The 17,767-nt window shown below is 40.8% G+C and overlaps 1 protein-coding gene across 4 annotated transcripts in view; it reads left to right on the forward strand.

Moving 5' to 3' along the window:
• Window positions 1–17,767, forward strand: part of LOC118822103 (nuclear receptor coactivator 3-like) — a 120,850-nt gene that overhangs the window by 18,998 nt on the left and 84,085 nt on the right. For 2 of the 4 annotated variants that reach the window (XM_036590949.1, XM_036590948.1), the window contains exon 2: window positions 4,897–4,976. The exons of the other annotated variants lie outside the window; for them this stretch is intronic. The gene's annotated coding sequence lies outside the window, so the exon portion shown is untranslated. The remainder of the gene's footprint in view (window positions 1–4,896; window positions 4,977–17,767) is intronic. 4 annotated transcript variants of the gene reach the window in all.

The raw sequence follows: 17,767 nt of genomic DNA on the forward strand, positions 1-17,767 counted from the left end.
AGGCCTTTCCTGTGGAAACCCAAGTAGTTGCTAAGGTGTTGGTAGGTCATTCCTATGGTATCCCAGGTGGTTGCTAAGGTGTTGGTAGGTCATTCCTATGGTATCCCAGGTGGTTGCTAAGGTGTTGGTAGGTCATTCCTATGATATCCCACGTGGTTGCTAAGGTGTTGCTAGGCCATTGCAGTTTTATCCCAGGTTGTTACTAAGGTGATACTAGGTTGTTGCTATGGAATCCAAAGTGGTTGCTATGGTGTTGCTGGGCCATGTGTCCCAGGTAGTTGCTGTAGTGTTGCTAGGACATTGTTGTGTTAACCCTAAGGTGTTACTAGGTCATTGCAGTGTTATCCCAGGTGGTTGCTAAGGTGTCACTAGCCTGTTGCAGTGGTACCCCAGGTGGTTGCAAAGGTGTTGCTTGGCCATTCTAGTGTTATCCCAGGTTGTTGCTAAGGTGTTACTAGGTCATTGCTATGGAATTGTCAGGGCATCACTGTAGTAACCCTAAGGTGTTACTAGGCCATTGCAGTGTTATCCTAAGTGGTTGCTAAGGTGTCGCTAGGCTGTTGCGATGGTGTCCCAGGTGGTTGCTAAGGTGTTAATAGGCTGTTGCTATGGAATCCAAGGTGGTTGCTATAGTGTTGCTAGACCATATGTCCCGGGTAGTTTCTATAGTGTTGCTAGGACATTGCTGTGCTATCCCTAAGGTGTCACAAGGCCATTGCAGTGTTATCCCAGGTGGTTACTAAGGTGTCAGTAGCCTGTTGCAGCGGTACCCCAGGTGGTTGCTAAGGTGTTGCTAGACTGTTGCGATAGTATCCCTATAGTGTTGCTAGGCCATGTGTCCCAGGTAGTTGCTATAGTGCTGGCAGGACATTGCTGTGGTATCCCTACATAATGTCTATAAGGGGCAGTGTGAGAGGTGTCCTTTTTTGACATCATTTGGGGCAGTTAGATTGGAGTTCTCAGTTTTCCACCATTCATTTCCTATGGGGAAATGATTGGTCCCGGAAGCACAATCCTGTAGAGGTCTGTGGTTCTAGCTGAAGAACTGCAACCCATGAAAATGGTACAAAAAAAGGCATAGAATAATAAAACGAGGAGCAGTAAGTTGGCTTTGTCAAACCAACTTGATACGTCAATCTGAATGGAGCAAATGTGGAAGTAGGTTGTGTAGGTAAGGTTACAGCACTAAGGCTCTGTGGAGCGGCTTCACTAGTGTCGTATGGCAGGGAGTAATACACCACACTGATTTCATTCACTTTTCCGTTCTGAAAAAGATGTCCCCATTTAAAGGCTTTTACAAACATCCATTCTACATTCTACATCTCGCTCGCCCTCTCTCTCTCTTTCTCTCTCTCTCTCTCTCTCTCTCTCTCTCTCTTTAGGTACTTTAGCAGTAAATGTTACCAGATGTAATTCAGCAAGTGAGTGGCTTCAACTTTGCCTGAACTCTTCTTCTGTTATGCGATCATGTCGGTCTGTTCTCTCCAGCCCTCTCCCCTCAGCTACCTCTCGTCTGTCAATGAAACTTTTGCAGACCCTGCTATGATCAATTTAGTTATGCATTCATAATTGTGGGAGACGGAAATTGGGGGTGGTGGTTGGGGCATAGACCAAAATGTGGATTGCTCTTATATGCTCTTACTTGCTTTTAACATTACTGTTAGTTACCTAGCTATTTAAAAAGTGATCATTTTAAAAATAGCAATCCACATGCAGTCTTATGCATGTTCTGATGCACTTAGTACTCTCGCACTAGTTCTTGGTGACTCTAAAATGACTGCAAATGACAGAGAAAGACATAAAAATGTACCATGGGAATCACAGGGCATCTCATGATACTATATTATCACAATACATTGCCCAAGATAATGATATCACAATACTGTGCTTCTGTGATACTTGATATATTGCAAGACAGTCCTCTATGATACATCACGATATCTGTGTAACAAGAATGTATGTATGTGTATATTATGTATGTATTAGTGTCAGTTTCACATAATTTCACAACCAATATGAAACAGTATACAACAAAGCACATAGCTTAGCTTCATGCCCCTTTAACACACATACACGGACTGTGTGTATCATAATTCCAATGTAAAATAGCCATAAGCTGGCAGAAAGCCACGCATACGTTTCAATAAATAAATATTTATTTTTATATTATAGATATTTAGCACCAGTGTATCGATCATGTATCGCAAAAGAAACCAGTACGATATATGAATAAAGCATCTGAAAATACCTTTTGGTCTATGGTTTTTGATCTTTAAATTCCAAACTTTAGAGCGATGGACACTTTTTGACACTGTGGGGACACGCCCCCCACAACTAAAATTTCGCTCCTCATTGAAGTTCACTGAGGTTAGCAACTACTATGGCTGTAAGCTTAGAAGGTTTTTTCCTCAGGCTCAGTCACGACCATTTAGATGTTTTGTGGTGCGGCCTTATTCCTCAAAGTTGCGTTTCGGTTTCATTTACAGAATCCGAGACATAAAGGCCAGAATTATAGTGCTGTCCACCAAAGGCTGTGAGACATTGGAGGGTCACTGTTTGGTTGACCGTTAAACACTGCAGCTTCAGAACCAGGTTTCTGGAGATAGACGTGGTGGGTGGTTGGATTGCATGTTTTCCGAGCTTGTGGCATTGATCCAGGCTGGAGACTTATACATTTTGTCATGTCTGCAGACTGATGGAACGGTCAGGCCTCATTAGATCCCTGGCAGAATGGGCTGTGGAGAATGCACTTTTCTTTAACTCAACATGCAGGTACATGAGTGCAAGGTGTCTCCTTCCTCTCACCAGATTTTACCACTTCCAAGGCATCTGCTGCCTCTGGTGTGTCAGTTTCGTCTAAGAAGCTGAGCTCAAACAGTGCGGTGGGTGGCACGCAGTCAAGCCCGATCTTGCATGGTACTGCTCAGCTATGCAGTACCTAAACCCCGAGAGGTATCAAAGTTGTTGACACAACAGTTTCTGAAGTTGCAGTTTTATGATTTTCAGTCTTTCTTTTTTTCATGAGTTTTTATTGTTGACTTCAGGCAGGAGTAAAAGTTCTCCCTCCAAGACCACACGCAGCAGATTGAGATAAGACCTGGCTGGGTTTAACCTCACAGACTGCTATAAATAAAGCTTTCGCTCTCAGTTCTGGCGAGAAGGTGGATAGAAAGAGAATACTACCACATTAATAATTCACACAAGGGCCACAGGTGTGGCCTGACCTTTACGTCTGTGGAGGCTCTGAGGCTTTGAAGTGACAGTTCTGACAGAGGGTCCGTCTGGACGGCAGAACTTCATCTGAAGGTTAGAGAGAGGAAGCTGAGATGATAGGAATAGCGTCATGCAGTGCTTGAAAATGATAGTTCGGCCAAATTTACACAGTTGTACCCCTTATTTCAAATGTACTCGATCAGCCAAGACACATTCGGCATCTGAAGTTTGCTTCTTTAGTCTTGCACTGGAGCGACAAGGTAATCTAGGTAACAATTTATGGCTTCGCTTTCAGTTAGCATCATGCAAACTGCAAGCCAAAGTCACTGTACGCTTGCCGTGTTACGTTGTTAAGGAGACTTGCTTATAGGGGTGGGAATCATTAGACCTTATGACTGTCAAAATAGTTGAGCTAAGATACAATTTTATTGTGATATATAAATATTTGTCATATGCAAAGTATTGTGATATTTTGATTTTTTTAGCAGCAAATCATTCCTCCCAGTTTGTTTTCCCCGTTTGAAAAGAGTGAGTTATCCACTCTGCTATCCAACCATTCCATACAGTAACAGCACTAACAGAAGTATTGATCTCACTAGAAAGAAACAGTGCTATCTTGCAGACTAAGACCACTAACTGAAAGAAATACATGTTAAAGATATTAACTGATATTTGGTCTCCCTGTATTGATAGTATTTTTAAACTCTCTATATCAGAATATTATACTGTATCATTTATTTCCTCCCATTCCTATGTGCTCATGTTATACTGTCATCTGTAAAGATGGACAAAAGTGCATTAGCACAGCTGAAAACAGTAGCAGCAGCCATAGCAGCCATTTTGAAGCCTGAATTTTGCCCATATTTTTTTATTTTCTTTTTTGCAGACCTGTTGCCAGTGCTGACTAAACCCACCAATTTTTCAATACGTCTGCAAAATTAAATTGTAAAAAAAATTAGAGTCATTCAGAGTGGTTTGATGTGAACTACTCTGTTCTAGAGAACCTTCAGAATTGTTCACAGCCTCTAAAAGTTCCCTCACAAAAAGGTATTACAAAATGGTTCCAGATATGTTGCCTTACGCCTGAGATATTGTTTTGAGATTTGTGGCCTAAAATGTTCCATTTTTAAATGCAGAGTGTCCTATGGCAAAATAGTCCCCAGAGAAATTGTTTGTTTGTTTTTTTTTCTTCAGATTTATCATTATTTTACCATCAACATTACATATAAAACCTCAGAAGACTGGTGAAGGTTCATGGGTGGTTTTTGTATAGTAAATAAAATGACTATATATGTATTGTAGTCATCGTGACCTCTGAATGACTTTGTTTATCTCGGCAATTTAATTGAATTCTCTTTTAACTAATTACCATGGTAACAACCCTCAAACTCATTTACTGCAGGTTTAAAGCAAACTGCTTTGATTTATTAATTAATCTTAAATATATATATATATATCCACAACTGCTTCAGAGTTAGGAACCGTCTTAAAAATACTGCTGGGAAATTGAAGCTAATAATATGGCAGTAGTAGTAGTAATAGTAGTAGTAGTAGTAGTAGTAGTAGTAGTATCACTGTGAGTACGTCTGCCGAGTCAGTGATGTTCCTGGAATCAGCAGCGGATGTACTGACAGATAATAATAACAATAATAGCAACACTTTTTTCTTCTGCTTTTTTTTTAGATGGTCACGAACTCTGAAGGGCATGCAGGAGCAAACGTAGTAATTGTGTGAGTTGGAGGCTCTTCGTTGTCACGTAAAAGGTAAAGCGAAAGAACCTCGTTTAACCACTTACTGCAGTTATTTTTTTTGTATTATTTTTTGCTTTTAACACTTGCTAGTAACACTTTCCTCCCACTTGTTTGGTATGCTGGATAGCTTGTGCACAAAACACGATCTTGAACTTTGAAGGCTACTATTTACTTTTTTGCAACCTTTCCTCTGAAGCGTTTTTTAAACGCGAGACAGATAGATGATGATCTCACATTTGGACTGCGGCTCCTTTTCCTCCCTGAAGTCTGACTCTTAGCCTAAGTTTGTCCCCACAAAAGATACTGATTAAAACCTCCCTCACCCTTTGCTTCCTGTCTGGCTCTGAACAGAAGAGGGAAGGACGTTTGGGTGCTTTGTGGCCACGACCTCCTCATTATCGGGCTTCCACACACTGCATGTTGAGACACTAGTGATGAGCAGCTCTGCAGATACTAGACTACACAAGTTAAAGCAACTTTTGTTGTATCTAAATACCTAAACCTGAACACTGTAATAAACAGAGAGCCACGTCAGCTTCAAATTATAAGGTAACTTACTTCACAGCTTTTTAAACCAACCTGAAGGTGTAAAAGAGTTCTAAAGTACCCAATAGTTGAGTTCACTCACAAACGCTGTGAAGTAAATTGCTTTGTAATTTTAAGTTGACCTGACTTTTAATGCGCGGCAGGGTTTTTAGGAGAGACATCATTAGAATTTCCACTACTCATCTGCATACTGGCTTTTATTTCTTTAATTATGTTTAGTGACAGTGTTTTACACCGGGGGGTGGGATAATGTCATTGTTATTGGTGTTCAGTAATTTTATTCAGCGATTTTCGTCCCATCTGAATCCACCATCATTTGTTTTTTTTTACATAATGTAAAATGAACTGTACAAATAACCAAATGTTTTGTTAATCTCCTGTGGCTTGCCATGTCTATAATTATCCCATTATAACATGAGGAAAAGAAGTTTTTGCATTTTTTTGTACTTGTGTTCTCCGTCTTTGTCTATATATAAGACAAAGACAGAGAATATATCGCTGTTGTTGGAACAAAACCTTCTCCAAATCTCCAAAATAATGGGACCTTTACAGGAGGAGGAAAAAAAAACTTTACTTTACTGTAAGTCAATGGAACCAGACTTTTTTCAAGTAATTTTGGTCCATTCATCATGAAATTTACACACAATGTAAAGGGCAACAGGTATTTTCAAATTAAGCCAAAAACTCACATACATATATACATATCCTACCTTGAGTGCAGGACATTAAAACGTAAAATTGAAAAGTTTTAACCCTAAACCATGTAAGATCACAGAAAAGGTTTGATTTTCTGTAGAAATGTTGAAATCCCTGACTTAAGACAGCAAAATTAGAAAATTAAAAACTAATAGTTGGAAATATTTTCTACTTGTAAGCAACTGAACTGTGTATGGAACCTTTTTGGTGTAACAGAAGAGCGTAAATGAAGTTTATAGTAATTTACACTAAAATTGCCTATCATGAGATTGGTCATAAACAGTGTATGTATATATATATATATATATATATGTGTATATATATATAAAATACCAAAGGGAGATTGCAGTGTTACAGGTAAAAGACATATTGTTGTGCATAAATTTACACATATTAGGCATAAAGAAAAAAATTAGACAAAAGTAAACATGACACAGAGCACAGACTTTACCAAAATATTAAACAATATAATTATATATAGATGATGGATTATATAATTATATAAAGGTCAGGACTAGAGTTAGTATCAGTATCGTTACTCAGCCGATACTGAAGGATCTGGTATCAGTATCGTGAGGGGGGACAGTGGTATCGGTCCATCGCTAATGGTTAGGGCACATGAAATTAGGCTAAATTAAACGTTGAACATTTTTTTCTACTTGTGTATGTATTACATATGGAACTCTTGGGTGTGATGGAAGAGCCAACAATGAGTAGCCACTCCCATCCCTGTAGATTTCCTATCCTGTGTGAATGGATCACAAACATTACAGATAGTGGTAAAACCACACTGCCCTTCCTCCCCATGTAAAACTGATTTTGTCCAAATCAGTTTATTGTACACAGTTTATCCCCCAACATCTTGCTTCGTTCGCAAGTAATTTCACTAGTAATGCTTCTTTGACAAGTTATGCTACATACTTTTGTCCGTTTGAACAAACTCAGTGCGCAGGGTAACTGACACAGTGGTGCTAATTGCCCTCATGGTGTAAACTTCTCTCAGGATGTATGGGATCAGGAAGCGAAGGTGGGGGGGGCAGTTATACAGCACGTCTGGGACTGGAGGAAACCTGCTGTGAAGAGTGGCAGGGGGGTCGGTTGCAGTTGACATTGTTTAAATCGAACTGTTCTTCACCAGGCAATTAACTTTGTAATCCAAGCTGGAGTTGAAACCGGAGCCACTGGTTCAGCCCCTCTCCCTCAGGTTAGGTGCTAAGGAGCTCTTTATTTTGGCAGCTGAAGGTTTGGGAGCACTTAACCACGTCCTTCAGATTCCTGAAGTGATTTGTGTGTGCAGAGGGAAGTTTAAACCTTGGAAGTCATGAGTTGTTGTTATTATTGTCATTTTGCTATTAGGTCAAATTACATTACATAATTAAGTGTAATTACACAGTGTATAGCTACTTGCATAGTGAATACATTTCGGTTTGATTTACACTCTGTATCAGACAGGTTCGAGTCTGCGCTTGTCAGACAGTGATGAGCACAGACAAAAGGAAAGGATGTTTTTCTTGCTGCAAAACAAAACTTCACACAGCAGTAGTCTTTCATCAAATTCAATTCATAATAAAGTATGTGCTCTTATATCAATAGACACATGTGTCATGTGGATTAAAGGTTTAGAAGCTGCACTTTCCACCCAGTTTCTCAGTTTCAGGTAATAAGCAGGGGGATAACACTGAAAAGGCACTGGCTGAAATTAGCTTTATAGTAACAATGGAAATGGGATAAACAAAGGCTTGTTTTAAAGTGAAGGTTTAGGCTGGGGAGTGCATCAGTGACGCTGCAGTAATATGCATTGGGATATTCCACCAATTCCACCAATTCCAGTTCTTAAAGGCGATTTCCATCCAATTTTTCAAAAAGTCTGCATAATTTAGTCGTAAAGATGTAAACAAATTTATTTGGATTGGTTTGCAGGGTTCAGCATTAACTTTTTTCCCCAACTTGCCCAGTTGGTCAAGTGACCTGAAAGCTCACTGTCCCGAACCAAAGTGTTAGTGTTGTCATTGTAGATCACCGTGGTAAACCTAATAATTGACACAAAGTTTTCAACAAAACTGTTTAGATTCCCTCCTCTGAATTGTATTTGTTTTACTACAAATATGTTCACATTAAAGTTATCAACAAACGGAACATTAGCATTTTCATGCATAAGTTAGCGTATATGACCTTAGCTTCTGCAAGCCATGTCAGTACAATATTGGCTACTAAGTTCCAGTCCACTTTCAATTTAAAGGTCTATTTCACATGGATACTCAGTAAAAGGTTTATCTCTTTTGACTCTGTGATATACTGCTGTAACTAACGTGGTCAGCTTTGAATCTGCTTCACCGCTAGTTAAGACTCCCCTAATCACATGATACTACCAGTGCTAGGAGGGTGAAGGCTAACACAGGCTTCCTCCGAGACATGTGAAGCGCCACCGCTTCTTTTCGAACTGCCGCTCACGCAACGTCACTGGACAGCTGAGCGCGCTCGGAGGAAAGCACCAAACGCCAGATCTGTTACGTCAGCTAAAAGACGCCTGCGCTGACTAGCATCGCGTTGAGTGATGGGGGAAGAAGGGGGGGCCATCCTACCCACCCAGAGAGAGCGAGGCCAGTTGTGCTCTCTTGGACTCCCGGCTACGGATAGCTGTAGCATCACCAGGGATCGTAGTTATAGGAACCAGACGTCTGAAATGAAATGGTTATGCATTCACGGCCTGATGCCTGAGACATTGTTTTGAGATATGATTTTGGCCTAAAAAGTATTTTCTGTAAAGTAATTCATGGTGGAGGTACATGCAGGGCATAATGGTTTTAGATAGTAAATAAAATGGCTATATTTGTGTTGTGGACATGGTGACTCCTGGTTCTTATCACCACCACTTCTATGTTTCTCTACGTTGGACCGTTTCATATCTCTGAGTAGCTTTCTCAATTACTGCAGAAATTATTATGCAGAAATTTTGAAAAATTGGTGGAATTACACTTTTGTGACAAAATTGCAATTTTTTAAATGAATCTTGAATGTTGTTAAGGGTGATATTTGAGAGCAAGTGTTTGAATACTCATTTGGAAATACCAACAAGTGTTGGTCAGTAGTTCGGTTAACTAGGTACTCTATTATAAGCTTTATATTTCTCTCTCTTTCTCTCTCTCTCCCTCTTTCTCTCTCTCTCCTGGCTTTACTGATAATCGATGATTAATTCAGCCCACCCCTTTTTCAGACCTGGGCTTTATATGCATATGCAGGGTGGGGGCAGTGGGGGGTTATTGATTAATGGCTGGGATTGTGTGCACTGTGCATTTTTCATAAATAATGAGAACAGAATGCAGATAGATGCAGATTGAGAGTCTGCAGTGTTCTCTCAAGGGGATTGTTGGTTTTTCTCTCTCCCTGTTTCTCTCTCTCTCTCTCTACCTTTCTGTCCCTCTCCATCTCATTTATATCAAAGGAAATGTGGAATAAAAAGATTTGAATAATAAAATAATGTCCCTTATTTTTTTTTCCGTCAGCAGCGAGAGGTTTTCTTAGCCATATGCTAAATGAGAGACTCTAAGAAAGACCGGCGAAGAAAGAGGAAAGATAGAAGAGAGAAAATACACACACAGGCAAGGAAGGAGGGGGGAGACGGAGAGGAAAAAAAAAATCAGGAGAGAGAGAGAGAGAGGCAGGCTAGCAGTAGATCGTCGTCGTTTTAATTCGCGAGTGGGCTAAAGTTCGCTGGCTGCCGCTGCTGTGCTGTGATTGGCTGAGGAAAGGTGAAATTAAAACCACGGTAAACTTTTGACCCCGCAGGAGGAAGGAGGAGCTGCGGAGGAACGCCCATTACACACACACACACACACACACACACACACACTTCCATGTGTAATGCAGTCAGGGATGCGTGCAGGACTGCATGCAAGAGAGAAGAGAGAGAGAGAGAGAAGTCGAGCGAGAGAGAGACAGAAAAAGGGGGGAGATAGCAAGAGGCAAGAGAGAGAAAGTGAGAAAATGAGAGGGAGGGAGATAGAAGGAGAGGGGAAAGAAGAAAAAGAGGAGGAGATGGGAAGAAAAAGAGGAGGAGATGAAAAGAGAGGAGCAGAGAGAAAAGGTGAGAGGGAGTGAGAGAATAAGAGAAAAAGAAAGAGAAAAGGAGGGAGGGAGGGAAAGAGAAAGAGCGAGGGAAAGAGAAAAAAAGGGAAAGGGAGAGAGAAAAAATGAAAATAAAATGGAGAGAGAAAGGAAGGGAAAGAGAAAAAGAGGGAGGTAAAGAGAAAAAGAGGGAAGGAAAGAGAAAAACAAAAAAGAAGGGGAGACGGAGGGAAAAGTGAGAGAAAGAAAGAATGAAAACAAAATAGATAGAGAGAGAGAGAGGAAAGTGTGAGAGATAGAGCGAGTGCCAGAAACACAGAGGGATAGAGAAGGAACAGGGGGAGGGGAAGAGACAGCAGGAGAGGGGGGTTGAGGGGGGTAGAGACAGAAAGGAGAAGGATAGCAGAGAGAGAGAGAGAGAGAGAGAGGCTGGCGAGAGGAATGGAGAGTCTTTTTTCCAGCGTGGTGCCATAATTACTTGCTCTCCTGTAGGAAAAAGAGAAGAAGAAAGGAAGTGAGGGAGAGAGAAAGGAGAAATAAAGGAATGAAGAGGATCCGGAGGGTGAAGGAGGAGAGGAGTGATTTGGCTCTCTCATGTTTTCCTTCATTACTGATCAAACAGGACGAGGGAGGGCTCCATTCTGGCAATTGAACAGAATGTGGGCGAGTTAACGAGGAGGGCAGCACACACACACACACACACACACACACACACACACACACACACACACACTCCTGCTCTTTGATTCTGCGCTGTATTGTCAGAGCAACTGTGGCAGCTCAGGCTAGGCTAATTGTTTTAGGGTCTCTGCTGTTAGTGTCCTACCTGAGAGAGAGACAGCTATGGAGGTCTGTGTGTGTGTGTGTGTGTGTGTGTATATATATATCACACACCAGTCAGCCATAACATCAAAACCATCTTCTTATTTCTGCACTCATTGTCCATTTTATTAACGTCACTTACCATATAGCAGCACTTTGTTGGCCCCCTTTTACTCTGTTCTTCAATGGTTAGGATCCCCCACAGGACCACCACAGAGCAGGTATTATTTGGTTGGTGGATGATTGTCAGCACTGCAGTAACACAGACATGATGGTGTTGTGTTAGTGTGTGTTGTGCTAGAATGAGTGGATCAGACACAGCAGTGCTGCTGGAGTTTTCAAACACTGTGTCCACTCACTGTCCACTTTATTAGACACTCCTACCTTGTTGGTCCACCTTGTAGATGTAGTCAGAGACGATAGCTCATCTGCTGCTACACAGTTTGTGTTGGTCATCCTCTAGTCCTTCGTCAGGACGCTGCCCACAGGACGCTGTTGGCAGGATATTTTTGGTTGGTGGACTATTCTCAGTCCAGTACTGAGATGTTTAAAAACACCAGCAGCACTACTCTGTGGTGGTCCTGTGGGGGTCCTGACCATTGAAGAACAGGGTGACAAAGTATGAAGAGAAACAGATAGACTACAGTCTGTAACTGTGGAACTACAAAGTTCTCCTTTATGGTCAGTGGAGTCTGATAAAATGGACAATGAGTGTAGAAACAAGATTCTAATGTTATGGCTGATTGGTGTATGTGTGTGTGTGTGTGTGTGTTTGTCTTATTTTAGCCACACCTGCATAGTTATATAAGTTATATAAGTTTGTTCTGTCACCGTCGACAATTCAAACAAAGTTGTGTGTCTACAGTTTCACTTATCATATTAATATCTCATTATTCATATGATGTCAATGGATAATATTAATACTGATAATGTCATACATATTCTGTATAGATATTCAGTTAGAGATAGTTGCCTATTACAGGCGTCTTTTTACCCCAGTGTGTTGCTAAAATTCTTAGTTTGATCAGTATTTTGGCAAAATATCTTTCATTTAGTCCTTCATTTAGTCAAGCATGTTAGTTGGTTTTAGCGTCGCTCCAAAAGTGTTTTGCAGCCATTTCGCGGCAATGCTGCTTGCTTATTGCCGGTACCGCCGTCTGTTTTCATACAATCCGAAAGAAATCAGAGTAAGAGTTTACATGCACCGAGAAACCTGATTACTGAGCTAAAACAAAGTATTGAAAGTGATTCCAAGGCAGTGTTTCTTTTCTTTTTCTCATTACTGGTTGTAACTAAATGAAACAACAGTCTAATTTGGCTTTAAATAAGTTTTAAACTGTGATTGACAGCTATGTAATAACTGATATCTGACAGCTCTTTTGCCACTCATGTACTTTAACAACCATCCCACGTCCCCCAAAGCTATTTCAAAATGTATAGGCTTATATTGCCATGCCATGTAAAATAGCTTAATGTGTTTTTTCCTGTTCTCTCTCTACATTTCCCTAAATTGGTGCTCACGCTTATGTACTGTGATCATTTCAGACCAAATCCTCTTTTTTCTTAAATTGAAACTATACAGTTCTTAAACGTCTTAACGTTAGTTATTCTTTCAGTGTTGCTTTGGCAGTACAGAAACTAAATATGGTCATGCTGATAAAGCTTACTAAATTGAATTGAAAGAGAGAGAGAAAGCGAGTGAGCGAGCGAGAGAGCGCTAGCTCCTGAGCAGTAGATGAAAGTCATCCTTCGTTTGCATAATATCATGGTCTCGCTTCTGCACAGCTCTGTCTGGGCTCAGTAAATGCCTCTATCAGCTCTCTATCAGCAGCCACGGCACCGTTACGGCGAACAGGGAGGAAACCTGCTCTCCTGAACGCAGTTTAGCTCCGAGACGTCTTTATGAGAGCGTTGTGGGGTCATCTGAGGCGATAGCTGCTCTCCGCGTTCTGTTTTCCGGGCTGAAAGAAGGGAGGATAGTGATAAACATGGATAGAAAGAAAAGAGGGATGGAAATGGAACAGCCTGAAGGACTTGATAGAAGACCCTTATGCTTGCTAATGTTTCCCCCTCCCAGGCTCACAAAAACACGTCCGACAGGCGCCAGCAGAGATCTCTTATTGTGGCACAAACCAGCAGGAGTGGCACTCACAATGCTAGGGATTTGTGTTGAGGCTAATTTTGATATTCATAAGTATTTATAAGAGTTACTGAACAGATATTTGGTTAACTGCAAGGAAGAAGAGGAAAAATATACATTTATTCATGTCATAAATTACTATGGCTGATTCTGATTCTGATTTCTGTCCAGCCAAATTAGCTGATGATTTTGTTGGCCAGTTTTATTAGGTTTTTTCCCCAAAGCCTATACAGTGTGGGCTCAGTGAACACGTGAAACCCACTAGCACATTTCCAGCACTAGTTTGGCACATTTGCAGTATTAGTTTGGCACAATTCCAGTGCTAGTTTGGCTCATTAAAGATCAAGAAAAGAGATTATTTGATCTTTAATGAGCCAAACCAGCATTGCTTAAATGAAAAATGGGGTCCAATTTAAATAACATGAATCAAGTAACGTGAAACATCAGTAGTAAAAGGCAACTGGCTATTTAGCACAATGATTTATGCATATTTATGCAAACAACATTATAGGTGTAGCAGCAGCTTTCAAATACAGCGCTTGTGTACTTACATGCCTCATGTTATACTGCATAAAATTGCAACACAAATCGACCGGAATCAGCATAATAAATTGGCTGAAGGCAGATTGCATGAGTCAGTAATGTATATCATTAAATTTAATTTTTAAAACTTACAGAACCCAAAACTTCAGATTTAATGTAACAAGCTAAGAAGATTTCTTATATAAGATGTTTGTTTTAAAACCCAAAGCTGTGGCCAGACTTTTAATTTGAATAATGCTAGTCCGATGTCTTTGCTGTAAGGGTAGACGATATGGCAAAAAATATAACAATACATTTTCATGATAAACTATATGCATCACAATAATTTGTTTTTCTGAAGTTTGATAGGTGAAACAGACACAAAGCAGTTGGTCAGTGCTCTTTATAGACCGACAGTATCCACGATATTTATTGCGATAATGAGTGCGTTTACATGCACTTAATAATCTTATAACTGCAGAAAATCAGATTTTGTCAGTAATCCAATCAACGCGTTTACATGCACTTGAGTAATCAGATAATGGGGAAACTCCAGGTCTACATGAGTCAGACCGTAATCGGGTTCCTGCTTTGTAACCAGCCAATGAACTCATAAACCCACAGAAGTAGATGTGATGTAACCGTAATGTAAAACTTCTTGCAGCTTTTTTTAAAACATTGCACCACTTTACCTGAAAATATGAACGTACATCATCTAGAAGATGAAGACTATCCTTCGTTTCGTCTAGCATGTAGTTGGTTTCAACGTCGCTCCAAAAGTGTTTTGTTGCATCTCGTGGCGGCGTTGCTCGCTTATTTCCAGTACTGCGGCCTTTTTTTTTGCACATGTGCAAACTGAGAAATCCGAAATATGTCAGAGTAAGAGTTTACATGCGCTGAGAAATTTCTTAATCAGATTTCTAGACCTTACTTCTAAGAAATAGATGTAAAGAGAGTTTACATGACCATTTGAATAATCAGATAACTGCAGAAATTTGATTATGATTGAATTATCGAGTGCATGTAAATGAGGATACTTTGAGGATATCATTTTTAGCAAGTTAGCTAAGTAACTCAAAACTACACGTGCCTTATTCACACACCTGATTACTTTAAACAGATGCAGCGTTGCGGTTGGTATAGCATTGTGAGTAACTCTCCATGCAGCATATTGAGGTTTGATTCACTGCCTGGGCAAACACACAACACTAAACCAATACTAGTCCTTGGACAAGACTCTTAACACTATATTTACATCTGTAACGTTAATAAACTGTAAATCACTGTCTGTCAGTGCACAAAAGTAAATGTTCTGTTTGAATATCTTCAGATATTTGCATGTGTTTGAATAGCCACACCCATTAATAGTATTGCTGACATCCCACAAGAGGAACTACAGTAGTTTATTGCTGTATTGATCTGTTACGTCTCCCTTACAAACCAGGGTGTGTTTTTCTCTACCTAGTTGCTTTTCATGGCTTCAGAGTGGTTAGGAAAATTGGCGAGGATGGATCAAGAGTGATGAAATGGACTGAGAAATAAATGAATAGGAGTTTGTGGTGTACCTGGAAGCTGGAGACCCAGCAGAGTGAGGAGGAGAAGATGGAGAAATCAGGGGAAACTTGAAAAGGAGAAAGATAGAGAAGAGGGGATTTGCTGATGAGGAAGAGGAAGAGAGTGTTGTGGTATATGGATTTCACGTCAGATTCTCCAGCTAGAGACAGAGCATCAGCTCAGAGCCCGACCGAACGAGACAGAGACGAGACACGTTATTATTAGTGTTCTTTCTGTTGTTGTGGTCACTCATTTACATAAGGTATATTTGTGTGAGAGAGTGAGAAAAACTGAGATATAGGGGTGGAGGGAGTAAGAAAGTGATGGAGAGGAAGAGAGACTGTGAGAGAGAAAGGTATAAGCATGGAGATGGAAAGAGTTGGGGAGGGAGAGGAATTAGGGCAGGAAAAGGAGGGAGAAAGAGAGAAATAGGGAGGGAGGGAGGGAGTGATTGAAATAGAAAGGGTTGAGAGAGAAAACTGACTGAGAAAGAAGACATGAGAAAGTGAGAGAATAAATCTGATATAGAAAGAGAGAGAGGAAGAGATGAGAAAGGAGGGAGAAAGAAACAGATAAGGAAAGAAAGAGGTGGAAGAAGAGAGAAAGGGAGAGGGAATTGAGAGAAAGTGATAAAGGAAGAGTAAGAAAGTGAGAAGTGAAAGAGAAAAGGAAGGAGAGAGAGAAATTGAGGAAAAGAGAAAGTGAAAAAGGCAAGGGAGAGAGTGAGAGTGAGTGAGAGAGAAAGGAAAAGAGAAAAGGGTGAGAGAGAGACAAGAGTGAGAAAGAGAGGGAGAGGTGGAAAAGGAGAGAGAGAAACTCGAGAGAGAAAGAAAGGGAAAGAGGAAAGAGGAGAAAGAATGAGAGAGACAAGGGAGAGATGGCGAGAGAGGCAAGAAGATAAAGGGGGAGGAGAGATGGAAAACGAGAGAAAGGGAGAGAGATGGAAAAGAGAGAAGAGAAATGAGATGGAGATAGAAAGGGAGAGAGAAAGTAAGAGAGTGAACGAGAAGGTGAAAGAGAGAGAGAAGGAGAAAGAGGGAGAGAGAGAAAGAGAAAAGGGTGAGAGAGAAAAGGAAAGAGAGTGTGAGAGTGAGCGAGAAGGGGAGAGAGAGAAAAGGAGAGAGAAAGTGTAAGAGAGTGAGCGAGAAGGGGAGAGGGAGAAGGGTGAGAGAAAAGGAGAGAGTGTAAGAGAGTGAGTGAGAAGGGGAGAGAGAGAGAGAGAGAAAGAGAGAAGAGTGAGAGAGAAAAGGAGAAAGTGTAAGAGAGTGAGCAAGAAGGGGAGAGAGGGAGAGAGAGAGAAGGGTGAGAGAGAAAAGGAGAGAGAGTGTAAGAGAGTGAGCGAGAAGGGGGAGAGAGAGATTGTTGCCATGCAGTTTAGTGTGGCTGTGCTGTGCGGTTTGTGTGGAGAGATGATGGATGACGGGTGGGGAGTAAATGTGATTTGGATGCTCCACCGCGTGTTCCTCTAGGACTGTGAATGTGATCTGAATACTTCAGCACTCTGTCCGCCACATGAATGAATATTCACAACACTTTCTCTCCTTTCTTCAGTCTCTCTTTCTCTCCTCACTGGTGCTCCTTCAGCCTTTAGGAACAAATAGAGTGTTACTATACTGTGTCCAAAAGTATCTAGACAGCCTTCCAATCAGTGAATTCAGCTACTTAAAGTGCAATCATTACATTTATGGCATTTGATAGAAGCTCTTCTCTAGAGTGGCTTTAAAATGTTAACCATGTTACAGATGTAGGCAAATGTAGCATTAGGAGTCTTGCCCAATGACTCTTAGGCCAAATCTCATTTCTTATTTTTACACCTATCCCTTGTTTTTGAGAATCACTTTGCCCTCTAGCATTGAGTTACAGGGTAGTGGTTGAAATCTTCCCCTATGAAATGGGACGACCCTCAAATAAAAAGAACATGACCTCATTACCAGGCTACTAGCGGTGGTCTGTAGACGACCCTGCCAGTAGAGTAGGGTAAAGTTCAGCAACCTCACTGCTCGGCTTTAGTTACATTAAGTGGAATCATATGCCTTCAAAGAGGGGGATAAGACAATTATTTGTTATCTCTCACCCCTAATTCTCGGTGATATAATGCTGAAGTCAGCTATTCAGAAATCGGGACACCCTACCCCCAAGCGTGAACGCGCAAAATTGAGGTGTAGGGCTAAGTGGTAGGGGCGAGGGGTGAAATGGGATTGGGTCTTAGTGGTACAGTTTGGTGCATTTTCCTAGATCAGGAATCAGACCCTAGTCTGCCATGCGGTGTGCAATGGCATTACGAATCACACTGTATTGACACAGGCCTTCACAATATAATCTCCGTAGAAAAGCATAATAATTTCAACAAAATAAGGTAAAAATTCAAATAAAAAAAATGAAAAAGTCATTATTTCGACAAACTAAGTTAAAATATCAGGAAATTAACAGTTATTTGAATAGACGTCAAAACCTCAAG

Source organism: Colossoma macropomum, unplaced genomic scaffold, assembly GCF_904425465.1.
Source record: "Colossoma macropomum unplaced genomic scaffold, Colossoma_macropomum, whole genome shotgun sequence".
Classification (NCBI taxonomy): Eukaryota; Metazoa; Chordata; class Actinopteri; order Characiformes; family Serrasalmidae; genus Colossoma; species Colossoma macropomum.